Below are 10,756 nucleotides of genomic sequence, written 5' to 3'. Positions count from 1 at the left end.
GGGCCCTGGGCCTGGGGGTTGTCCTCACCAAGCACTCCCCAATTCTCCAGGTCTGCTCTGTCTGCGTCAGGTGCTTGAGCTGCCTCCACTTCAGCAGCTTTGCAGCGACAAGGAGGGCTTCCCGAGAGGCCTGCAGAGGCGGACAGGGATTGGGGGGATTGTGGACAGGGACTGGGGCTCAAAGCCCTGGCCTCCAACACCTGCAGGGACAGGACTGCGGGGAGCAGGGATGGGAGGGGACCCCACATCTCCATCCTCTGCAGCAGTGCTGGGACCGGGGCAGGGAAGGAGGGCAGCTCTGCCCTGTCCTCTGACTCGGGCAGTTGGAGCCTGGGGTGAGACAGATGCCAAGAGGCCAACTGCCAGCAGCCCTTGCCCTCCCTGATGTCCAGCCCACCCCTGGGCTGGCAACACGCCCTTCCCTGCATCACTGGTCACATTTGAAATCTGTACCTTGGCCACGCTCTCGCTCTCGTCACTCATGCGGAAGAAGAGTGGGAGCAGGCTTCTGCGCACGTTCTCCTTCACCTGCCGCTTGTGGCTCCCCACCACCATCTGTAGCACCTCTTTGAAGAGGCAGATGGAGAGCTCTCGCAGCTGGCTGGACTCCTGGGAGGGAGGAGGACAGGAGGACTTCAGCAACAGCCGCTCCCTGAGCAAGGGCGTCAGCGTGGCTGATGTGAGGGGAGATGCTTTGCAGTCAGGTTCTGCACACAGGAGCCGTGGGCCAGATCTGCAGCCGTGGCTGAATGGGCCCAGGCCCACAAAAGGCCACACATGAGGTTTCCATCAGGCGGTGCCTGTGCCAGCCCCCAGCATTCACCACCAGCCACACCAGCCACACCAGCGCAGAGCTCCCCAGGGACTAGGCTGGCCCTCGGCAACGCCTCCGCGGCACACATCGCCACCTCAGCCTTAGCCCCTTGCCATGGCACCTGGGGAGAACGTCTGGTCCTGCCTGGCAGCGCAGCTGGGGGAGGCCTCGCGGAGCTGAGAGCAGCTCTTGGCCTGCAGGTGCTTTGCCCAGGGGCTGGGCTGGGCCCCAGCACAGGGGGCTCAGGTCACCTGGAGGCATCAGCCTGTCAGGGAGAAGCCGTGCTGGGCTGCAGAGCCCAGAAGCCATCCCCACGAGAGCCCAGGGGAGTGAGGAGGGGAACAGCCCTGCCCAAGTGCGGCCACAGGGCTGGGCTGATGGGCAGTTGCCCTTGCAGAGGGCCCAGCAGTGGGGCTCAGGCTCCCCCAGCAGCCTTACATCATCAAAGAGCGGCAGGAGCTTCTCCACCAGCTGCAGAGCGGTCAGGCTGGCCTCCCCCCTCGTCATATGACCCAGCACATTTCTGAAGACCAGCAGGGCCTTCATCTTGTTGTCTGTGTTGGCATTCTCCTGGGTCTCCATGATGTCCGGCAGCAGGACCAGCATTTTTCTTGCCTGTAGGAAGCACAGAAATTCCTTCTTGTGAAGCGGCGAAAGACCAGCCTGGCAGAAATGCTCTGGCCGCTAAGCACCAGCCTCCTGTCCGCCTTCCTGGCAGGTGGCACAGGACTCCCAAACCAAAGGCGCAGAAGGCTTGGTAACCCTCCGGGCCTGGAAAGCTCCCCAGGCAGCCACCAGCAGGCCCCTCCATGGCAGCGCTCTGCGGACCCCCACGGCTCGTGCACCGCAGGGTGCGGGCAAGGGCAGCCATCTCCAGGCTGGCAATGAGCAGGCTGTGACCCCTTCATGACAGAGGCCCACTGCCCCAGCCCCAGAGTCAGCCCATAGCATCAGGTGTACCCTGGGCTCTGGCTCATCCCCTCTCTCAGCAGAACGCTTCTTCTGGGGACAGCGCTCCCTCGACTGAGGCAGCTTGGTGCTGGCTGCCTCGGTGTGGAGCAGAAATTCCTGCCTGGCACCACAGGGATGTGCCAGGAGCGAGAGCTCCTGCAGGTGGGTGAGGGAGCCTTTCTCCTTGCGCTGCAGCGGCAAGGTCCGAGCCTGAAGGAGCCTGGGGCCCGTGAAGGGGACAGCGAGGGCATTTGGAGCCGTCACCCCACCTCCTGACTCCCAGCCCAGGCCAAGCCACCGCGTTACCCACTGCCCCAGCCCCAGGCTGCCAACATGGCTTCACTTGACCAGGCCCCGCTCACCGTCTCAGGTCTCTGCGACAGCGTGATGAGGCCTCTGAGCACCAGAGAGAGCAGCACCTGGCTTGGCCGCCTCAGGTACCTCTGGACTTTGTAGAGGCCAGCAAACTCCTCCGATTCAATGTCGCTGGAGGCCAGCAGCTGAAACAAAGGCGGCAGTGAGAGACTGGCAGAGCCCGCAGGGCTCCCTGCTCCGTGTGGCTCCTGGTTCCCACTGGCAGCTCAGGGCAAGGGCACCGGGGCCAGACAGCCCGTCCCGGGGGCAGCTCTGCCCGTGGAGGGCCGCTTGGTGCCCTGCGCCTCGCCGCACACCACGCGGTCCTCTGTGCCGGCTCCTCCTGTCCTCTGAGCATCGGCAGCCTCTTGCTCTCATGCCTCTGAGGAGCGATCCAACAGCAAGAGCGGGCACAAAGGAGGCACGACAGGCGAGTGGTGACGAGTGTCTCTTGCCCCCAACCTTGCAGCCCGCTCAGCCTGTGCAGAGGCCATGTCTCTGCCCCTGACCCAGCCCTTGCCCTGCCTCAGGCTTCCAGTCTGCAGGGCAGGGCAGGGGGGTGCAGGCAGGGGGGAAGCAGAGCACTGTCTGGGCAGGCAGGGGCTGCTTGGGCTGCGTGTTTGTGCACCAGGGCCCAAGCAGCGTGGGGTGGCCCTGCATGGCTGGCGCAGGGGAACCTGCTGCTGGGCAGGTCCCTGCTGGCCCTAAGGGGCTCTGTCCCTGTGTCCTGAAAGAGGTGACCGTTTGGGGGCAGATGAGAGGAGAGGGCTGTGCCAGTTTCCTGGAGAGGCAGGCACAGCCCCGAGGGTGAGCAAGGACTGCTCTGGTCACTCACAGACAAGTGATGGATGCAGGCGTCCTCTGTGCTGGAGCTGAACACCCTGCACAGCCGCTGGTCCTGGAGCTGGCTGAGCAGCTCCCTCAAAACCTTCTTCAAGGTGTGGGGCTGGGAAAGCATCACGTCCCACATGGCCAGAGCAGCACTGCAGGCCCAGAGCGCTCTGTCAGCAGGGCTGCCTCGGCCACCACACTGTGCCCAGGCCAGCCCCACAGGACCCAGGCTGTCCTGGAGCCCTGGCCCTTCCCGAGCCCTCGCCTGGAGTGCCCGGGTCCCTGCCTGGGCAAGGAGGAGGGGGCTGAGGCAGTGTTCCCCATGGGGCAGGGAGGAACCTTGTGGTGGGGTTCTGGGCTGCCTTGGCCGGCTTTGGCTACTGTGCGCCTGGCCGATCCACCAGCGCTAGAAAGCGTAGTGGGGTGGAGGGCCCTGCTCCTCGGGGGTGTCCCGCAGTTGCCCAAGGGTCTGGCAGCCAGAAAGTCTCCAGGCCCTCTCCCCACATGGCACAAGCCCCCGGGGGCTGCTGGGCTCAGTACCTGTCACATGACGGAGAGAGCTTCAAGAGGCTCGTGACCACTTCCCCGGGGCACTGCTCCGTCATCAGGACAAGCAGCAAGTCCAGGCTCTGCCGGGCGGATGCCGTGCTGATGCACGCCATGTTTTCATAGATGCACCTCATGATTCTTGGCACCTGGAAGGCACACAGGTGAGGATGGTGCTGCCACTGGAATGCAGCCATTTCCTCAGCTGCCTCTCAACCTGCTGCCCTTCCCATCCTGCTCTGCTGGCTTCAAATGGCTTCAAGGTGCCTGAGGCACCTGGGTTAGGGAGGGACGGAAGGGGGGGGGAAGGGAGGGAGGAAGGAAGAACACCTGAAAGGGCTCAAGGGCAGGGCAGCCACAGGCCACTTACCTCTGTCAGCCAGGAGGCAGGTTCTCTCGTGGCCACATCCAGGATGCTGCTCGCCTCCTCCTTGTCATAGATGCTGGAGTCTCTCATGGCCTCAATGACCACGAGGACAAGGTCTCTCTTCTCAGAAGGCTGCAGGTATTTTCCAAACGCCTACAGAGGAAGGAAGGCAGGGAAGACATGTCACAGCGAGTGCCCTGATGGTGCTCCTTAGCTGAGCAGTGAGAGCAGCTCTGGAGAGACATGGCCCGGCAGTGCTGGCAGCAGTGCCCGCAGGAAAGCTGGAAGCAGGGGCTGCAGTCACTGCGCGGTGGAGGATGAGAAAAGAGAGGAGGAGGGTTGGGGTGGTGGGCACAGCGTGCCGGCCCTCCAGAGAACCTGGGCTTGCTGGTGGCCAGGAGGGCTGGAGCTGCTGCTGGGACACTGGAGTGCAGCCCCTTCTAGTCCCTGCTCGGGGACAGCAGCAACCCTCTCGCCAGGGACAGTGAGGCCATGCCAGCCCCGCTGACTCTGGATCCCTTTGCTCACACAAGTCTCCTGATGCCACGGACAAGAGGCCCGGCAAGGGAGGAGCTCATTACCATTGTGATGGTGCTGGTGCTGGAAAACCAGGAGGTGTTCTCAGCTTCCCGTTCCCTTTGACGCTGTGGATGCTCTGGATTATCCTCTGGCAGCGTCGTGCCTAAACAGGAGGGGATCAGAGAGGAGTCGGTAGCACAAGGCATCTTTGCCAACAAGCTTAGCAAATGGTGAAAAGAGCTGTGAACTAGGAATGGCTGAGGAGGGAGGTTCCGACCCACAGTCAGGGGAGGAGGTGGTGGACAGGGGAATAAAGCAAAGGGTGAGAGGCGAAGGGAACCAGAGGGACCTCAGGGATGATGGAGAAGGAGGAGGGGCACCTGCCTCAAGTGTACGTGTGCAAACGCTCACGGCCTGGGCAACTCAAAGGAACTAGAGCTCTGCATGCAGTCACACAAGTAAAACATTGTTGGAAGAACGGAGATGCGGGGGACAGCTCGCAAGGCTGGAGTGCTGCGGTGCACGGCTGCAAGCTCTTGAGGAGAGATGGGGAAGAGGAGGAGGGGGGTGCATCCTATCTGAAGCAGCAGCTCAGATATAGGGGCCGATCAAGAGTCTGAGAGAGTGCATGGGGGTGAGAAGCAGAGGAGAGGCAGTGCTGGTGACATGGTGGTGGCAGCATGTTGCAGACCTCCCCCCTCGGGGAGAGGATGTGCATGAAGTCTTCCTGAAAGCACGTGGGCAAGTCTCCGTGCCTGTCACACGCCCTGATTCTCATGGGGAACTTGACCGTCGTCCCTGAAACCTGCTTGCAAGATGGCAGGACGCAAGCAGTCAGGGAGATTTCTGGGGGGCGTCAGGGACAGCTTCTTGCTGCAGGCACTGGAGGGATGTGGTAATCAATGGTAGCTTTGGCTGTGGGGACCATGAAACAGCCGGGTTCTGAGTGGGGAAGGAGAGCAGCAAAGAAGAGGGGCTGGACTTGTGGTGAGCATTCAGCTTCTGCAGCAAAACGCTAGCAGGGATGCTACGGAAAGCAGCTGTGAGGGGCAGAGGAGGTCGGGGAAGCTGGCAGAGTTTCATGGACAGCCTCCAGCAAGCACAAGACCAGTCCATTGCAATACTCAAGGAAACAAGCAGGCATGCGAGGAGACATCTGTGTGTGGAGGGACGCAGCCCGCCACAGCTTCTCTTACCTTTTTGCTGCAGGAGGAATCTGAAGAGGTGATGAAGAGCATCCAAAGCCCCCCAGCTGATCTCCAAGTTCTGGCAAGTGCGGCAGAGGATGAGACGCCCCAGCAGCTGTCCCAGGATGGGGATACGGATCTCTGTGTGGCAGGCAGGGCTGTCATCGTCTCCTAAATGGGTGCTGCAGACCTGGGCGAGGGAGGCAGGACAGGTAGAAAGGCTGAGGGGCAGTAGCTGCGACCAAAGCCCTGAAGCCCAGAGTCTGCCCAGGGAAGGATCCCCGGGGAGTCACAGCTTTGTAGGGCCCTCCCAAAGCAGCCAGCTGGGCAGCAGGGCAGGGAGAGCTGCTGGGCCTGGGCTCCCGCCGTGCTCCTTGGGCAGTCCTGTCCTGCACAGGACTAGGGGCCGAGATGGCTCCTGGCAGAGAGGGAAATGGGGAGCGAAGAGCCTGGGAAAAAGCAAGGAAGCAAGACGCTGGCTCCAGGGCAGGGCCTTGCTGAATGCCTCAGTCAGTGCCCAGGCTTGCCTCGCAGGCAGCTCTGAGCTGCAGGCTGCTCTGGTGTGCAGGCAAGGGGAGACAGCCTGGCTGTCTGGCTGCCTGGCTCCTTACCTCCACTGAGGAGCAGGTGGCCAGCAAATTGCTCAGCCTCCCAATCCTCCCCACAGCCCTCTCACACGCAGCTGTGCTCTGGCAGTTGACGAAGGTCAGCAGCATCTGGGAGGAGAGAAATTGCTCACGTGCCCTGGGAGCTGGTGCCTGCGCCAGCAGAAGCAGCACTGCTGAAGCCCTGGCTGGACTCGTGCAGTCCTTGTGGCCATGCAGGTGGGCAGATGGCACCCCCAGGGCAGCGTCTGCTCCTTTCTGTGCCCTCCCCCACAACACAGCCCTGTGTCCCCTCTCCCATGAAGGCAGGAGCCTGCCTGGGGGGGTCTGCAATGGGGCAATGGGGATACGGCCCCCTGGGAAGCCAGGAGTACAGAGCTTCAGGGCTGGGCTCCCTGTGCAGGACAGGCAGGTCCCATGTGTCCCTGCCCCAGTCAGATCTGGGGAGGAAAGCACGAGGGACCACGAGGCAGGGGAAGTGCAGCGCCAGCTGCCACCACTGTGGTGCCTAAGGAGAGGGGACAAATGTCTGCCACCGCTTTGGTGCAAGGAAAGCTCTGGGGACGGAGCTGGCCCAGAATTGCCATGGGCAAGGCTTTGCCGTGAGACAGGAGGCTGCTGCAGAGGGGAAGCCACATGGAGTGCAGGCAGGGGACGCCGGGCTCCCAGAAGAGCATGGTGGGCCACCCCTGGCTGCCCCCAGGGAGCTGGGCACCCTCCCTGCAGTGTGCTCTGTGCGTGGCACTGGCGTGGGGACTGTCCACTCTTGAGTGGACACTCCCTTCCCTCCAGCATCAGGAACAGCCCCTGCCAACCCCACTCTTTGCCAATGCCACACCTCTAAGATTGTCTGCAGCTCCGTGAAGCCAGAGGCAGGAGAGCTGAGCACCAAGGTCTGCAGCATGGTGTCCATGGCATCCAGGGTCTGCAAGGAGGACAAAGGGTTGTGGCAGTCTTTCTGCAGTCCCTCTCAGCCCCGGAGATGGATCTGAACTCCCCACACCAAGGGAGGACACCCGCGCTGTCTCGCGGTGCCCAAGAGAGGCCTCGGGGCAGACGAGCTGCTGTCGGCAGAGCAGCCTGCGGCACTGGGCATGGCCAGGCTCACAGGAAGGGGAGAAAGGGATGAGGGCAGGAAAGCAAAGCCAAGACCCTGTCCTGCCTTGGATCTCCGCGTGGCCAGGGAGCAGCCCAGAGGGACTGGGGGCTGCTGTAGCTCAGCCAGCACTTACCTCAAGGTAGAGAGAAGTGTCCAGGCCCTGCATGTCCGTTTTGGGAGGAAGCAAGAAGACGGTCCTGAAGCAGGCCTCTAAGAGGTTTTCCTTTTTGCCCTCCAGCACCATCTTCACTTTGCTGTAAAGAGAGAGAGGGGACGCTGGTGCTGGGAGCGGTGCCTCGATGCCTTGCGCAGGTGGCCATGCACCTCTGGAGCAGGGGTCCCCGGGAGGGATGGAGGGTGTGTAGGGAGCCCTGCCAGGAGGCACCTCCTCCCTCCCCAACATGGCCTGGGCCAAAGGACAGTCCTGGCAGCAAGCCTCCTGCCTCCTGCTTTAGGGAAGAGCCCAGGCATGGCGGGGAGCTGCAGGATCCTTCTGGCCTCCCCTGTGCCCTCCCAACAAGCCACGAGCAGCACAGAGCAGAGGCCCTCCAATGGCACCGCTGGACTCTGCCGGCATGGGGGATGTCCTGGGCCATGGGCTGTGGAGAGGGGCCAGCCAAACCAGGGGCTGGGCAGCTACCTCAAGGCGGCGATGGCAAGCATGGCTTGCTGCCGCACCGCTGTGTGCAGGTGGTCCCTGGGCTCCTCTTCCAGCAGCACCTGCAGAGCACAACCGGCATGGCACCTGGCAGCCACCAGCAGCCAGCGCCAGCAGACCCAGCACCAGGTGGCAGGGCTGGTGGAGACCCTCTGCACCTGCCCCAGCACTGGCCCCCAGAGTGCCCCCTGCCACCCCCGGTGCTGGGGTCTCTGCTGGCAGGGCTTCCCAGCAGCACCCGAGTCCCCTTGGGATACCTCAGTGTCCACGCATGCTTGTCCCTGCCCTCCCCCTGCCCATGTGCCGTCCACACAGCATGCTGGTGCCCGGGCACCTTGCCCCCCTGCCCAGACCCTCACCTTGATATTCTCTGCCAGCTCAAATCTGTGGCAGAACGCATTCAGGCCCCGTGACAAACCCTTGCGCCTGGCAGCTTTGCACAGGGTGCCGATGGTCTCTAGGAACTGCATCTTCTGGGCCTCCTCCTGGCAGCGGGGGGACAGAGAGACAAACGAGGAGCGTGAGAAGGTAGACACATGGCCAGCAGGACTGGAGCCCTGGGGCTGCAGTGCTGCGCAGGAGACCTGGGGGGAGCAGCTCTGCCCAGCCACCAGCCCCCCAGCAGCCCTGGCAGCAGGCAGCAAAGCCGGTGGCCCCGTCAGGAGACGCAGGCACAGCTACCATGGAAATGGCCTCGCTTACCTTTTGTGAGCTCTTCAGAAAAGCCTGGATGAGCTCTACGGCTTCTGTTTCCTCTCGGTACAGAGACCACCAGCTGGGCAAACCAGCCCGGGCACCTAGTAAAGGAGGAGAGCAGGGAGGGCTGTAGAGAGAGGCTGAAGGCAAATGCAAGGAGACGAAGGAGCTCTGCCCTCCGTCTGGCCCCGTGCCCACTCCCCTGGCGCAGTCTCCCTGGGGGTGTCTGGCCTGGAGGGTTCCCGGCAGATGGGCTGCGATGTTGGAGCGCAGCGCGGCGCAGAAAGCCACGAGCGCGCCAGGCTTAGAAACTCGCTTGCAGACAGGCTGGAAAGGTCCCCGTCCGCCACCACCGCTGCCTCCTGCCAGGCCAGCTGCCTCTTGCTGCCCATAGCCCGGAGCAGGAGCCCAGTCCCCTCTGCTCTCTGCCGCCCTGGGGGAGGCTGTGCTGGGGCCAGCTCCCAGCCCCGAGCAGCATTCCACCAGTGCCGTGCTCCCCGCCCGTGGGACCCCCACTGCCGCTGTGCCCGGGAAAGAGGACCCTGGCGTTGATCAGGGTGCAGGCCCCAGCCCTGCCCAGCCCAGCGGGGCCCCTCACTTACCGGTCTGCAGCATCCCGGGCACGCGCACCTGCTGGGGCCTTGGTGGAGAGCTGCTCTCCTGGGGAGCCCGGTTCTCCTCCCAGGCCACCCTGGGGCGGCTGGGGGGTCTCTCCGCCATCCTGTGGGATGGAGGAAAGGGGTAGGAGTGGGGAAGGGGGAAGCTTCGGCGAAATGCCTGGGCACCGCGGGGCTGCCGGGGGTGGCAGGGAAAGATGTGGGCTGTGCTCAGGGGCTCCTCGCCAGCTCCACGCTCCCGCCCTGTCCCGTCGCTGTCCTGCCAGACGCTGTGGGGTGGGGGCTGCAGCTGCATTGACCATATGCAGTGCCACAGGGTGTCACAGAGGCGGGTCACAAAGGGCACCGCTGTGACCCGCCACCCAGGCCGGGAGGGGCAGGGTGTCCTCTGGGGGCGTCACGAGGCCCACTCGCCCCTGGGCACTTGGGTCCTCTTGAGGTGCCCCAAGCCCCACAGTTGCCCTCCTGCTCCCTGCAGACCTCCCTCTTGCTCGGCAGCTCTCCCAGAGCCCCGTCTTCACATGTCCCCAGGACCTTCCCTTCCCTTCAGGGCGCTCCGGAGCCCTGCCTCTCTCCCTTGGCAATGTTAGATGTCTGACATTCAGTCAAGCTTCACACAAGTCCGAGGTTTTGTCGCTTCAGCTCTTCTCTTCCTCCTACCAAACACAAGAGCTCATGCAGTGAAGAGGAAGAAGAAAAGGAAGCATCTTCCCCTGAGTTTGCCCTTTGAGGATGTGGGAACCTTTCAGAAATGGAGATTGCTGTCTTGCTGGTTTTTTCTTGGTCTGGTTTTGGACCGTGACCAAGAACCCCTCCTCATTGCGCTGGGGCTGGCTGACCACCATCTCCAGCCCTCCGTGGCCATCTTCTGGGCCACTCCTCCTGCCTGATGGCCTGCTTGGTTTTTTGCAATACGGAAGCTTCTCCCCTGCAGCACAGCAGGAAATAGCACTTTCTGCTTTCAGAACGGCGGGAAGCCCATTTCTGCGCGGGCTGCACAGAAGTTTTACAATTGGAGTGTTTTGGCCTGTGGGGAATGTTATCTCCAGGCAGGGGTGGCTTATGCTTGGTTTTTTGCAATACAGAAGCTTCTCCCCTGCAGCACAGCAGGAAATAGCACTTTCTGCTTTAAGCTCGGAGCAGGATAACAAAAGGGAAGGCTAGTATCCTGACCGAGTGTTTCTAGCCCAACTGACTTTTGATGTTGCTAATGACATTTACCAATTCTTTGGCAATCTCATGCTAATCTTTCATCATTCCTGTGAGGATGCTACACTGGCCACAGAGCGGAGTTCACCACAGATGGGACGAGATGCTCTCTTCACATTTCTGCAATTTCTGGCACCTTACAATTCACACCCTTCCCTCCGTTCTGAAAATCTCTTTCAGCAAAAAGATGTTTACACCTGCTCCTCTCCTCTGATCGTTGTCGGGTGTTACAACTGTCGACGGAACATTAAGATAGAAGCATAGAATCATAGAATCACTGAGGTTGGTGTCCTGGTTTCAGCT

Source organism: Platalea leucorodia, assembly GCF_965183815.1.
Source record: "Platalea leucorodia genome assembly, contig: HAP1_HAP1_SCAFFOLD_76, whole genome shotgun sequence".
NCBI classification, from domain to species: Eukaryota; Metazoa; Chordata; class Aves; order Pelecaniformes; family Threskiornithidae; genus Platalea; species Platalea leucorodia.
This window is presented reverse-complemented; position numbering follows the sequence as displayed.